The following is a 14,798-nucleotide window of genomic DNA, read 5'->3' on the forward strand; positions in this document are numbered from 1 at the left end:
TGTGCGCGCACGTGCGCGCGTGTGTGTAGGACGAAGCCGTCTTGTTGGAAAGGCCCTGATTCGTGACTGTCAGGAGAGTGACTCTCCCTTTGGCTCCAGAGTGACCACAGCTGGACACTGTTGGTTTTGGACAGCACGATCAATCAGGCCACCGAACATCAGCTTCTTTTTTAAAAGGAGATGTGAGTGGAAACTAAAACTCAGCAGTCTGATGAAAGACAAATGCTTTAATGTTGTTCCTTATAGAAAAATGTGTTTGGCTCTGATGCTTTCCTACAAATATACACTTTAATAAGCATTTTTTTCTCCCCCAAAAAGTCTTTGCCTGGACCAAATTGGATTTTCAAAGACAAATCACAGAAAGTTGGGTTCATAGACACCGTGAACATGTCTTTTATTTAATATAACTTCCAGAATCAGGACCAATAACATGTTTGATCTATTATATCTAAAGGAAACCTTCGAGCTAACGCTGCTAATCCTCATCTTCAGTCTCTGCACTCCTGCACATGGGATTAGTCTAAAACCAGGATTGAGTGTAGAATTTCAGCTTTAATTCAATTAATTAGAGATGTAGCCAAAACAAGAACTGTCACAGGCTGATTGCTTACAGACTGCATCTCATATTGCAGCTGCAGCTACGCCGACATACAATAGAGAAAGAGGGTGAGAGATTTATATTTAAAGATTGATATCTTAAAAAGAGCTTTTATTCACTTGATTTGTACAGTGTTCATGACTAGATACCTCGATCTGCATGTACTTTTAATATGTATTTTTCCTTTGTATGAATATTAGCTTAAGCCAAGGTCAAGCCATGTTGGCCAAGATATAACTGAGGGAACTTCCCTGAAATTGATTCAGTAAATGTAAATGGTATGTGTACATTCACTTATCAGTTCACAGTAAAAGTAGTAATGTCATTTGGCATCTGCGGTTGATTGATTTCCTTTGTTTTATAAGCTATAGACGCAAAAGCAGGAAGAGTTATTAGTGATCAGATGAAGCTGTGTTGTACGGTATGACGTTTGCTTGTCGGGTTCTAGGGAAGAGCACAAGATCTCAGATGGCTCCGATGTGTCTCCGATGTCCCTCCTTCCTGCTTTACCTCACACACAATGCACGTAACTGCTCCCCAAACCCTACTGAAACAGCCTCGCTACAGTTTATACAGGCGGCTTTCATGAGAGCTTAGTCTTCTCTCGCTCTCGCTCTCTCTCACTCTCTTTCTTTTTCTTTCTTTCTTATTGCCCTTCTCACCAGACATTTGTTCAAATAGCAGTGAGCAAGAGAGATGATTATACTATGCTTATGGGTATGATGGTGAAACCGTTCTGTATTGTAACTGAACTGATAGCTGACCTTGTGCTCACTTATAGTGTTTGCGTGTTTTGGTTATTGATGGCCTTTTCACAGCTCTGGGAAAACTGAATGAAAGGGTATTTTATTATAGCCTTTTTCATTGGACAAATGCAAGCGCTGTTATGGGGAATATAAAGGCTAATAGCACCATACAATAAAATGAACAACAGGAATAACTCTGGTGTTCTATAGTGCCGGGTGAAGGCTGAACCTCACTCGGGTCATCTCTCATGTGGAGTCGGTTAGTTATGAACACAGAAAAACAAAACCTTGCTTGTTGGCTTGTTTATTTAGGCATGTTTATTTGCTTGTTTACTTGTTTTGAGCAGCTGGTTTGGATTTGTATTATCAGCCTTTGCTGGAGCCTTTGTGTGCCTGATGTGGTTCTTGCTGCATCACCTGAGTCACAGGAACGTAACAAGGGTCCTCCTGGGTGCTGAAGGCCCTTCCGTTGTCCTGTTGAGAAGCAATCAGTCCTGTGCTCAGTGACAGATAAAGGGAAATACCTTCATGTAAATGCAGCTGCATGGCTGGAGCGCTAAGAGCAGGGATTTTTTTGCACATCACGTTTTGTTCATTAACATTAAAGGCCGCATCTTTCATCGGGACTTTACAAGCTTGAAAGAGCACTAGCCCACAGCCTTTACACTGTGTGGAACAAGGCTTGGCCTACACACAGTTACCCCTTCACCACATGACTTTTCTTACACATGCTAGCACACGTGCTATATACATACATTCACAATTTATATGAGCTTGTACACATACGCAGACTTGTATGCCGCGCACACACACACACACACACACACACACACAGACACACAAGCGCACACACAAATTAAGTACTTGTCTGCACTATTTTCAACTCACTTGTTTACCACACAGATATATTTATGAGAATCTTTGCCAGACGTGTGCTTTCCCTCCCTCTCTCTCTCTCTCTCTCTCTCTCACACACACTCTTAGTCACACACGCGCGCGCGCACACACACTCATTTGTTAACCAGGCATCTCTACTCATTCACAGACACATGTGCTATGGATAGGCACACACTCTCACCACAGAAGAGGCACAACAGAAAAGATTTAATGGGAAAAAGATGAGCGGGGGGGTGTGCAGGGGCAGCTGCATTGAGGGTACATACACACCCCAACATTCCCAAGAGCACTCACACAAACACTGCTTAAGAACAGCATGCTTATTTTACACACATGTAAGTATCTACCTCCTGGGCATTTGCAGTGAATCTTGTGCTTTGCAGTTCTTTTGGTGTTCATTTCCTTAGTGTGAAAAATGGGCTTCTGTAGGACCACAAATTCCAGAACTTAAGGCCGGAACTTAAAAAAAGAGTATTAGTAAAAAAGATTTCAGAAATTATCCAATTTTGTTTGAAAAAGTCACCTGGGGATAAATGACTGCATTCATATTTACAGCTGTGTTTTATATCGGGATACTTACTTAAAGAGAGGGGGAGAAATACAACATGGTACCACAGGGGAGCACTAGTGAACAGTGTTGACTGGAAGGTTTCCATAAATGATTATCATTATTTTAATTGCACGTCCCTGCTGGGCATCTGTATCCACGCGTCTCCCCTCCTGCACGCCTCTCAGCCTTCCCCAGAGTCAAAACTTTAAACCTGACAACGAAGAGTGTTTTTTAATCATTCATTGCATCTGGCTGCCTCTTGCCTCATTTTTTCGGGCTGACATTTTCTTTCATAGTGCATATGACGTGTGTTTTGTGTCAGTGCCAAGCGTCTCCGACACTAACTGGCCGACGTATATCTTTGTCCATGTGTGTACCTCCTCTAGTGGAACGTCATTCTGACAGCCATTCTGACAGCCTTTGATGATTCAGGGTTTTGTTGAAAACACTTGGAGAGGTCATGTGTATGGAGTCGGGGAGTGCTGGAGTTTAAACTATTACTGTTAGCGAAGTGCACTGTTCCTCTCTTTACTCTGTTGAGGACAGCGCGGCTGAGACTGCAGTTCTAACTGAAACTTTAGATGTGATTCTGGCTGGTTCTTTCTTGATGGTGTGCTGGGAGCCTGTAGCGCCGACCCTTACAGCTACGAGGACACCCTGCAGAGGCTCTCCTCCACCACTCCGAGTCGTTCCATTGTTCAGAACTATTGTTCTTTTTATTCTTCCTTCCAGTTCCCGTTTTTTAAAACTCCAGGCAGCATCTGCATGACATATGTGTCTGTGTGTGTGCACGTGCGCTCTTTCTTTCCGCACTTTCTCTGTACCTCTCCTGCACCCCGCCTTTTTTTGGAATACAAGCACAGTGTTAATCCCTTGCTCCTCTACCTCGTGTGGACCACCCACCTCAACAGCCCTGCCTCTGTGGGACACCCTGCAGACGCACCCACAGTTGGAGCATAGCGCCACCTCACGGGCTGGAATGGAACTGCCCCGACCAGTCACCTACATTTTAGTGCACCTGAAAGCAATAAGTGCAGGAAAGTGTTTCTTACCTTCGTTTAAGCAAACAAGCTGGCTGATCTGATGGCATAGTGGCAGCGTGTGTGTACGCCTGAGTAAGGACGTGGAAACGGCGCTCTCTCTCTCTCTCTCTCTCTCTCTCTCTTTTCCCATTCATGCAAGCACACACCCATAATACACTACATCTTGTAGATTACTTATCCTTACACACTAATTGAGTGTAGCATAAAGAGCAAAAATATAACAATGCTCTGTGATCGTATAGCACATACAGAATATATAATATAGAAATTACTTATAAAACAGCCTATAAAACAAGGAAGCTATGCGCCTTTCTGGATCAGAGCAGTAGGGGGAAGCACTAAGAATCCTTAGTCATGTCCCCGACTAATGCCCATTTAGGCATGAAAACACAAGGCATTTTTTGCAGCCTACAAGCAAGACATGCAATTGATCACTGTCGAGCCTCCCCACGTAAAGTCATATATGCAGATCCAGCTTTGATAGGAACCTCAGACCGTCATTGCATGTATGCCCGTGAGCCTTGAGGTTGATGTGACATGCTGTTCCCAACTCCTGCCCATTTAGCTATGAAAACACAAGGCATTTTTTGTGGCCTACAAGCAAAACGTGCAATTGATTGCTGTTGAGCCTCCCAACGTCACGCTATATATGCGGCTCCAACTTTGCTAGTAACATCAGACCATTGTTACATGTATACCTGTAAGTCTCAATGTTGATGCAACATCCCGTTCCTGACTCCTGCCCATTTAGCTATGAAAACGCAAGGCTTTTTTTTTGCGGCCATAAGATAGTTATATAAAATAATAGCGGTGTGTTTAAAACAACTGAGAAAAAGATCAATCCTCATAATAGCATTTATTTCCATACACACAAAGGCACTGGGAGCACTGCACATTCAATTCCAAATGAAAACATGAACAAAATATAAATTTTCCAACTGAAAATGAAGAAAAAAGAATAATGGGCTGTTTATTCAGCATCTTCATTATCATTTACTCGAATATTTAGAGTATAAACTGAAAGTTGTTTACAGATTTAGCTTTTCTGTTGATCACTGAACTAACATTTAGTTGTATAACCTTTTATTTCTGATAACTGCTTTACATCTGTGTGGCATGGAGTCAATTATCATCTGACACCTGCGAACAGATATTCCAGCCCTAGCTGACTGGACTACATTCCACAGTTCTTCTGCATTCTTGGGTTTTGCATCAAAAACAGCATTTTTGATGTCACTCCACAAATTCTCAATCAGATTGAGGTCTGGGGATTGGGCTGGCCACTTCATAACATCATTCTTGTTGGTCTGGAACCAGGATGTTGCCCACTTGCTGGTGTGTTTGGGGTCATTGTCCTGCTGAAACACCCATTTCAAGGGCATTTCTTATTCAGCATAAGGAAACATGACCTCATCCAGTATTTTGATATATTTTATATGGTGCCTGGTATGCGATAAAGGGGTCCGACTCCAAAGTATAAGAAACATGCCCAAACCATTATGCTTGCACCTCCATGTTTTACAGTCTTCACAGTGTACTGTGGCTTGAATTCAGTGTTTATGGGTCATCTCAAACTGTCTGTGGCCTTTAGACCCAATAAAAACAATCTTGCTCTCATCTGTCCATAGAATGTTGCGCCACTTATCTTTAGTCCAGTGAATGTGTTCATTGGCAAACTCTAACCTTTTCAACATGTCTTTTTTTCAGCAATGGTACTTTACGAGGGTTTCTTGCAAATAGTTTGGCTTCATGTAGGCATCTTCTGATTGTTGCAGTACTCACAGGTAACTGAAGATCTTCTTTGATTTCCCTGGAGCTGATCATTGGATGCTTCTTTGCCATTCTTGTTATTCTATGATCTTTGCGGATGGTAGTATTTCTTTTCCTACCACAAGTTTCGGGTTTTGTTTGCCATTTTAAAGCATTTGAGATCATTTTAGCTGAGCAGCCTATTATTTTCTGCACTTCCAATCAAGTTCTTGATTAAAGTTCTTTCTCCTTCGGTACAATGTCTGGAATGACCCATTTTACTCACTGAGCAATGGCTAAAACCAGCAGGTACAACATTTGCTGCCCTCCTTCTTTAAATAAGAATCATAATTGATACCTGTTTCTTCATGGAATGAATGACCTCACTAATTGAACTCCACACTGTAATTTGAACACACCCCTTTCATTAAATGAGTCAATTACACCCAATTAGCAGCGTGCATGTCATGACTGTTGATTCTGTTGGTTGTCCATTACTCGGCTATGCCTAGTCATGAATACAGCCATGTTGTATTATCTTTTCTGCCATTATTGATGTTAGACTGCTATTATTTTGCACATAATTGTATATGGGAAATTGATTGCTGTTCAGCCTCCTGGCATGATGACACACATGCGGCTCCAACTTTGCCAATAACATCAGACCGTCATTGCATGTATATGTGCAAGTTTCGGTGTTGATGCGACATCCTGTTGCCGACTGCTGCCCATTTAGCTATGAAAACGCACTGCTTTTTTTTGCGGCCATAAGCTACATGGGCAATTGATCGCTGTTGAGCCTCCCGACATGACGACATACATGCGGCTGCAACTTTGCCAAAATCAGACCGTCGTTGCATGTATGCCTGTAATTTTCTCTGTTGATGTGACATACTGTTCCCGACTTCTGCTCGTTTAGGTATGAAATTGCGAGGCTTTCTTTGGGCCATTAGCTGAATAGGCAATTGATCGTTGTTGAGCCTCCACACATCACATCATATATGCCGCTCTAAACAACGGCTCCAAAAATGCAATTGATCGCTGTCGAGTCTCCTGAAGTCATGTCATGTCTGCGACTCCAACTTTGCTGTACCGTACAGTCAGTCATTTTATTAAATACTTTCTTGAGTAAAAGTGTAGATCAGGTGTCCATGGGCATTGAAAGTTATGATAAACTGGGATGTTATGATGCTGTCAATTCACCTCTCTTTTGTCACTCAAGTTTCTTGACTGAGAGCGGCGCAGTGCTGATGTTCCATAGAGCCCTCATGCCTGTGGTTCCTTCTGGCTCTATCCTTTTAGCTATGCTGCCATAGCTAGATCTGCCAGAGTCCATCTTTGCACATTATAGTTCCCTAATTTACACACCCTCATATCATGCTTAATAATCTAGTCTCTCTTTCTGCCGAGGTACACCTACCCCTTATGTCATGATGTTACTGATGTTATGTCATGTCATGATGTTACCACCAGCCCCTGATGTCCCCTGCTGTAGCACACCACACTTCCACCCCAGCCTACTCCTTCACCATTGCTCTTGATGGATGTTCCCATGTGGGATGTGTTTCGGACACATGCACATCATCGGGACAAGACTAGGACTTCTAGAAAACTGGACTAGACATAATTGCTTATTGTTTCATTTCATTTCTTTCTATATTTTTCTGTTAAAATTGTTACTATAGTGGTGACCTGAGTCTTGGTTCCTCTCAAGGTTTCTTCTTCATGCTGTAGGGAGTTTTTCCTTGCCACTGTCGCCCTTGGCTGGCTCACTGGGGACTTGGACTTGGACATTTGTTTAGCTGATTTGTGAAAAAATTTGATGTAAATAAATAAATAAATAAATAAATTTGATTTGATATATGTGGTTCCAACGTTGCCGGCACCATCAGACCATCATTGCATGTATGCCTGTAAATTTTAATGTTGATACAACATGCTGTTCCCAACTCCTCCCCAATTAGGTTTGAAAACTCAAGGCTTTTTTGCGGCCACGAGCAAAATGGGTAATTGATTGCTGGTGAGCCTCCTGACGTCACGTTATATATGCAGATCCAACTTTTGCCTAAGTTTTCCTCAGAATGGTAGTGTGAATATGTATTTCCATTCTGGTCAAAATCAGATAAACTATGATAGGGTTTCAAAGATATGACTCAGAAAAATGATACTAGTACCCCTTTGATCAATGTGTTGCAGCCACATACAGTCAAAAAAAACTTTTTTGGGGGGGGGTTAATTATTTCATTTCAGACTACAGATTATTTGAAGACCTGATTTGATGTGATTGAAAATCCTATAACTGGTTCAAATTTCATCCTATTAACTAATGTGACAATATTAAACATTTTTGATCAGCACTTGCAATTGCAAAGCCGTTTGGACTCCTTCAAAGATTCATTTGAGTCCAAGTTTGTGTTGCCAAGTGAAACTATGTAGGAGATATACTGTCTTATCTAGTAAAGCATCACCCAGAGGCCAATTGCCTTGAAACTTGACTGTGTCTTAGAGGTTGCATACATGACCATACCATTCATGTTTCATGTGGATTGACCAATGCTAAGCCTGTGAAATGTGTACTGAATGCTGATTGGCTGAAGGCATCCACCATTTTGGAGATCTAATATCCCTGTTGTAGGTCCTGCTGCATACGTGCATATAGATGTTGTGTACCAAGTTTCATATTCATTGGACAATCTGAATGTGTGTGACGGTTTCTTTCCTGTTACAGCACTCCCTAGTAAAGCAGGTGCACCAAGATGGTGGACTTGCCCCATACCTGCTTTGTTGTCATTGAAGTATTCATGAGTTGTAGCTGTTTTTGTTCAGTTTTTGCAGTGGAATCTCCACCCCTTGATTGATTGGTATGTGAAAACTCCACAGTGTAGAAAGCTCCAGGTTTTGTTTTGTTTTGTTTTTTATAAAATTTAAACTTCACACTCTTCTGAATGTCTGGATACCAGATTTGTGTGTGTGTGTTTGGTGAAAATCCTAGGACTAGTTTGTGCTCAAAAATGTGATTTTGTGTGTGATTTTTGCATATTATGCAAATGATCTCAAAATTTAAGTAGGCAGAGCTTATGGGTTCTTGGGGCTCTTTTTTAGACTGGAAGACTAGGAATGACTGGAAAAAATAATTTTGTCTGTATGACATACAGTGTAGGAGTTATGGACTGGAATGCGTTTGAGTCCACTGTACCACCTGTAGTCCAATCTGGCTGGCATCTTGCACCTGAGTAGGGGGAGGGACCACTACCTATTGACCAAGTGTCATGTCTGTAGGACTTACGGTTTGGTCTGCATGATTCGTTTTGAAGAAGATGAAGATGATGATCCAAGCCTAAAAATGACTTCTGGTTGAATCCACTTTAAATTAAATGAGGTCATTTTCAACTCCAGTATACCTGACTGAAAGGTTGACTTTGGGGATTTAGAGATAACTGTTATAGCACTTGTGCTTTGTTAAATGGTACTACTACTATGGTGAGTGGAATTGTGTCAGAACCTCCGGTTCCTGGACCCCTAAGCATGCACACTGAGGACTGAGCAGTGAAATCAACCTACATGAATCAGGGCTGTTGTAAAACCATATTTCCGTGGCCATCCATGACTGGACTCTGACACTTCTGTGTTTGTGGAAGTTTATGTAAATACTGATGCATTGTAATATCTGATAAAATGAGGTGGTAACTTAGTAAATATACAATAAAATAAAGGCATACGGTGTTGTAAAACCAGAAGCAGTTTCCAGGATTACATACAGTACTGGTTCTCCCTCTAGTGGAAGTTACATAGAAATGGCACTTTTACTCTGCACAGGAGAAAAGTGGAGCTCGGCATAAATTAAATGTGCTTCATCAGTAGCAGTTTTTATACAATCAATTTATGAAGTTGTACTTAAAGCTGGATTGTGGATGTGACGGAGAGAGAGAATGCATCTGTGATGAAAGCAAGGTGTAAGAGCATGTAAGAGCGAGTGAGAGGGGTACGCAACGGAAAGACTTGGTGATACGGAGCGCTGTTTCCTGTGAGGGCCATTGATCCAGCAAACACTGTCACCCCCAGCCGCGGGGTTACGAGGATGGAGAGTATTAGCAGTATGATTGGGCAGGGGTGACGACTGTTGTTCTTTCACCATGCCATGATGACCCCACTGGCTGCCACCTCACCCCAAGCCCCAAGCACACCATTGTGTTCATCTCTGGGAAACACTCGGAGCTGTACAGCCTGTATGGGGAAGTGGGCACAAGGAGATGTTTGAAAAGTCAACGGGGAGCACATGACATAAAGGTAGAGGTGGGACAGGTCTGAAGGCAGTGCGTGCGTGCGAGAGAAAGGAACTCTACCTGGCAGACTGGGTCTTTGCAGGCACTGACGCTATTAAGTCTAATTATTCTCTTGGCACTGGTAGTCCTAGTTCCTGTAAAGAGTTTTAAGTTTGAATGAACGTAATGAGTCAATCAAAAACTGCTGGTTTGCAAATTCCATGTTGTTGGGGTTTTTTCCACTTTAAAACATCATAATTTGATAGGCAGCTCAAAGACACACTTTTGGAAGCTTTGGATAACTGCTGGGGTCTTTGGTTGTGATTTTGGTGCCAGTTTTCCAGTGTTAGTTGACTGTAAATAGTATAGGACTTCTTTCAAATCTTTTAGTTAGAAGTGATTTGGGGGCGGGGGGCGAATGTTTCAGGTGCCTACTGTCAAATTTTTTCGATTGCCTGACATCTTGGCCAGCAGAAGACCATCATATCTGGCCAGGGTTGACCTCATCAAAGACGACCACCCACCGAGTCACTCTTGGTATGGACAGCTGGAGTGAAAGTTATGTGCATTTCAAACAAAGCTTCTCCAAAGACAACATCGAATGACCCGCTACTGTGCTCAGATTGAGCCCTTGTGCTGTGCACAGTGGGGAACCAAGGTAAAAGATAAGGGAGGTCCCCATGGCAGATGCTCGACAGTCCCGTTCGGAAACGCAGGGCCCCACTACACTGTGTATTAAGAAATGACTTATGAATTATGAGCGTTTGTGAGCTCACACCTGCGACTGTGGCATAGATATCCTGTTTGGAAATGGCCACTGGCCTCACCAAAGCCCCCACCTCCAAGCTTGAACAGGAAGTGTGGACAGGAAACAGCTGTCCCTCACATCCGCCCTCCGTTCCTCAGGTGCATCCTGGATACTCAACACTCGCAACAGATACGTGATGTTATTAATTTGAATATTATCACCAGTAAAACGTAAGAGAAAGGTGGATATTTTAGTTTTCTTAAATTGTTTAGCTGTCCATTTTCACTAGGTCCAAAAACGAGAAATGTGCTGACATTTCCCCAGATGGTGGGCTAACTTTACCTACATTTTGGAAATATTGGGAAAACCTTGGGAACACTCCCTGCTGGAATCAAAGAGTTACATTTAACTTCTGAGGCATGTTGAGTGCCATGTTTTAAGTACATCATCATTATTCAGAGCAGGAAAACAAAACTTTTCAAACCTTTTCAAACTTGTCAGTCCACTGCAGAAAAGGTGGAATGAAATAATAGTACATTTGCTAGTCCAAAACATTACCACACAGTTTAACTACAGAGCCAGAGTTCTAACTCCCAGTTACTTCCTGTAACATCAGCTAGGTGCCTGAAGCAGACCAGACACCGTCACCTCTTGGATCATGTATTGATTAGGGTTGGTCTGTAAATTGGTGAAATTATCTGAACTTTCTGCATGGAAACCACAGATGAGATAAAATTCTTATTTGGTCAAATAGTTCTGTAAGGGAGGAATGCCTTGGGTAAATGAGAGAAGCATTTGATTAGCATCCTTTACTAAGCATGCATGCACACAAGCCTTTTTTTTTATCATAATTGAATCCATAGGCAGTTCTTATGTATAATTCCTCTGTTCTCTGGCTATATCCGAACAGCCTAATTGGGTGGTATGACCAGGGTTTTTTAAAGGCCTCCCTCATGCTGTTCACCATAGGGTGGGGGAAAAATAATACTCAACTAAGCCCTGCACACACACACTTCTGTTCTGCGCGTACACACTTGTCTGCCCCCCCGACACACACACACTTCTCTCCTCCTGGCATGCTGCTCTGTTTGTCACTTTCTCCACAGAATGGACTGCTCGTATTGCTCTAAACAATTAGTCCCTCTGATTTCTATCACAGAACATGCACAATAGTGTTTATACAGGACACAGGAAATGTGTCCATGGAGGCATTTTATTGTGTGTGTGTGTGTGTGTGTGTGTGTGTGTGCGATTATGTGTGTGTGTGTGTCCAAAGGACAGAGAAAGCAGAGGAGTGATTTCTCTGTTTACATGTATGGTATTGCCTATAAGGGTTAATTGTGATCTGTACATCATCCGCAGTATATTTTGCTAATCTCCTTTAATCGTTCACTCTCATGGAATGTTGCATTATTCGGTAATTTAACTTCTTTCCTATGCTTTTTTTAATTCAGTGTGGGCCCATTACTATGTATATTTGAACTGTTGAATTGACATTGTATTTGATTGTATATCTATATAAAGGTGAAACACACAAACACTTGACGGGTCAGCCTTGGTGCTTTACTTTAGCAGTGCTTGTGTTTGGAAAGGCTGTACAATAAGACTCTTCAGGATTCCAATAGTGGCTCCAATTTCTTCCTCCCTGCTGCTGTTGAGAGGAAACCATCTGCTTTTCTCTATTACCTCTGACATGCACAGCCTGGGTCTTCACATAAAGAGCCAAATTGAAATGTCAACAGTACTCTGGGAGACTTTTCTTTATAGCTGAGTCATTTGCTGCTTAAGATTATCTAATTCAGAGAACCTCTCATGCATGAAATTATTACAGGCAAACCAGATTCCGATAAGAATCAAGCAAGTGATTGTATGTGTAGTACAAGTCAAAGGTTTGGACAGTCCGGAGAGAATGTATGTTTTGCATAGTCTTAAAGGCATTTTAATTAATTGGTTTATACTAAGACAAATATGGAACTTTAGTCCATCAGAATATGTGAGAAGTTCTAGGTGTTTTTACAAGGTGAACTACAGGAGCCTAACACGTTAGTTACGTTCATGTGACCTGTCAGTTTGAATTATGACATAACTATATCTAAATTGAGTAAACCTTACATGAACAATATTCATTTCAATTTAGGAGTAAACATAATCAAATAAGTTATTTGATTAAGTTATATAAGTTATTTGATAACCTATTGCTAAGATGATTTCCTGTCATGTTTAATAGTGACTTGAACATACTTTGTAACTAATTCACGATTTCCTGATTGAAGACTACCTCTGTGACCCACAGACTGTCAGGCAAGTAATGCAGATCTTGTTCAGTGGACTTTACCTCATGTGAAGATTACTCTACTTTTTAACTCTGAAAAACTCCACAATCACTTTGGTAATTTTGGGTGATGTTCTGAGCTGGACATGTTCTGAGTGTTCAGTCAGCAGTGATGCAGGCACAGTAATGAAGCCAGGTCCGTGCATGCCTAAGCACCATCTGTCACACATGAGCTGTTACCTTTGGAGCATGAGTAGTTTTTTTTCTTTACACTTTCACACCTTGCTGGCGTTTTTCTTCATGGGGGGAGTTTTTGACATTACCGTGCCTACACTGTGGTGTTCTTCAGCCTCCGACTGCTGTAGTTTTGCATGGTGTGCCAGGTTATGTTAATTTGCCCACGTCATGACGGCATGCGCTTGAACATTCTTTGATCCTCATATTGAGAAACCGCAACAGAACCGATTAAATGAACCATCTGCAATTATCGTTCATAGGTTTAGGGTAAGGGTTAGGGTTAGGGTTAAGGTTAAGGTTAGGGTTAGGCTTAAGGTTAAGGTTAGGGTTAAGGTTAGGACCGTTACTTATACATGTACTTAAGAACTTACTGCATAGCAAATTTAACTTAATTTGAGAGCCTGTGCTCCGTTTACTTTAGAAGGCGCTTCCTCCAGGTGTTGCTGCCCACTCCCTACGGGCTAGAGGGCCACTCACGTGTGACTATACTGGGGTCTATAGAAACCCTGTGGGCAGGTTGCCGGCTTGACTGGGCGTTAGAGAGTCTATTCAACGCCCCGGGAAGGATATATTTAGAAATGGAGAAAACCCATGTCTCAATGGTATTGCGCTTCGAGTCATTCTCATAGTCTTAATTTAACACATAGGCAAATCCGCAGAGAGAGTATGCAGCCGGGGTGCAGCTCAAATGGAGGCAGGCACCCAGCTGGAACCACAGGTGTTACAGACAGAAGCACAAGACAAACTAGGGAACATTGGGACCTCTAGTAATATAAGATGTAAGGGTTTATTTTAACTCCATTAAAACCTGGGGACCTTAAATGTACGAATCTTTATTAATGCACTGCTTATTCAGGAATAGAAAGGTACTAGGAGGGTAATGCATCCAAAAAATTAGAATAAAAAATATAATTAAGCTATACAGTGTGAAGAGAATTACAGTCACTGGGAAATTCTAGACAAATGAGGATATTTAATACAGGGTACAGGGTAAACTGAGGTGCTGATTTTAAATGATAACCTGAAACTGCTCTAGCTTCAAATTCTTGGTAATTTTACTATAATTAAAAATGTTGACTAAATACCAGCATTGAATATACTTTAAAAGAAGATATAAGATATAATAAAGTAAAAATGTGGACAGAAAATGTTCATTTCCTTTATCAAAACATAATAATAATATAATAATAATAATAATAATAATAATAATAATAATAATAATAATAATAATAAAGATGTTGGTGATGGTGATGATGATGATGATGATCACTATCATAATCACAATAATATTTGTGGGCAATTTCCAGCATGCAGAAGAAAATGACTTCATGTCTACAGTGAGCAAAGTGTTTCTAATGAAAACACCTAGTGGCATGTCTGGTGAACTGGAGCAGATCAAGTCGGCACGTGTGTGTGTGGTGTGCGTGGGCCTCTTTAGTGTTACTCAGTGGTAATGTAAAGTCAGCTTCCTTCTAGCTGTGATCCAAGAACCTTTAGAGTCTGGGACTGACCAGAGAGAGGTGTGTGTATGTATTTATGTGTGTGTGTGTGTGTGTGTACGAGGGGCATGCTTCCTTATCTAAGGTCCGCAGGCAGTTTCTGAGTCGCTTATCAGTACTCACCATATTGCGCGAGTACATCCTCCTGTCCAGTAGAGAGCGGAAAACTGCCCCCCCCCTCCTCTCTCCCTCCCTCT

The 14,798-nt window shown here is 41.7% G+C and overlaps 1 long non-coding RNA gene across 2 annotated transcripts; it reads right to left on the reverse strand.

Annotated features, from left to right (window-relative positions):
- Positions 1 to 1,367: 1,367 nt before the first annotated feature.
- LOC113579587 (uncharacterized) lies at positions 1,368 to 14,791 on the reverse strand. Of its 2 annotated transcripts, XR_014122620.1 has the most exons (5): positions 14,725 to 14,791; positions 9,927 to 10,000; positions 2,822 to 9,807; positions 2,589 to 2,700; positions 1,368 to 1,818 (listed from the first exon to the last, which is right to left on the reverse strand). It is a non-coding gene; the product is annotated as an uncharacterized LOC113579587 (long non-coding RNA). The 2 variants fall into 2 exon arrangements; XR_003410889.3 differs by having other exon boundaries at positions 2,589 to 9,807.
- Between the last annotated feature and the right edge of the window lie 7 nt (positions 14,792 to 14,798).

The sequence above is a fragment of the Electrophorus electricus genome, chromosome 3 (assembly GCF_041902795.1).
Source record: "Electrophorus electricus isolate QZ-2024a chromosome 3, ASM4190279v1, whole genome shotgun sequence".
Lineage (NCBI taxonomy): Eukaryota > Metazoa > Chordata > Actinopteri > Gymnotiformes > Gymnotidae > Electrophorus > Electrophorus electricus.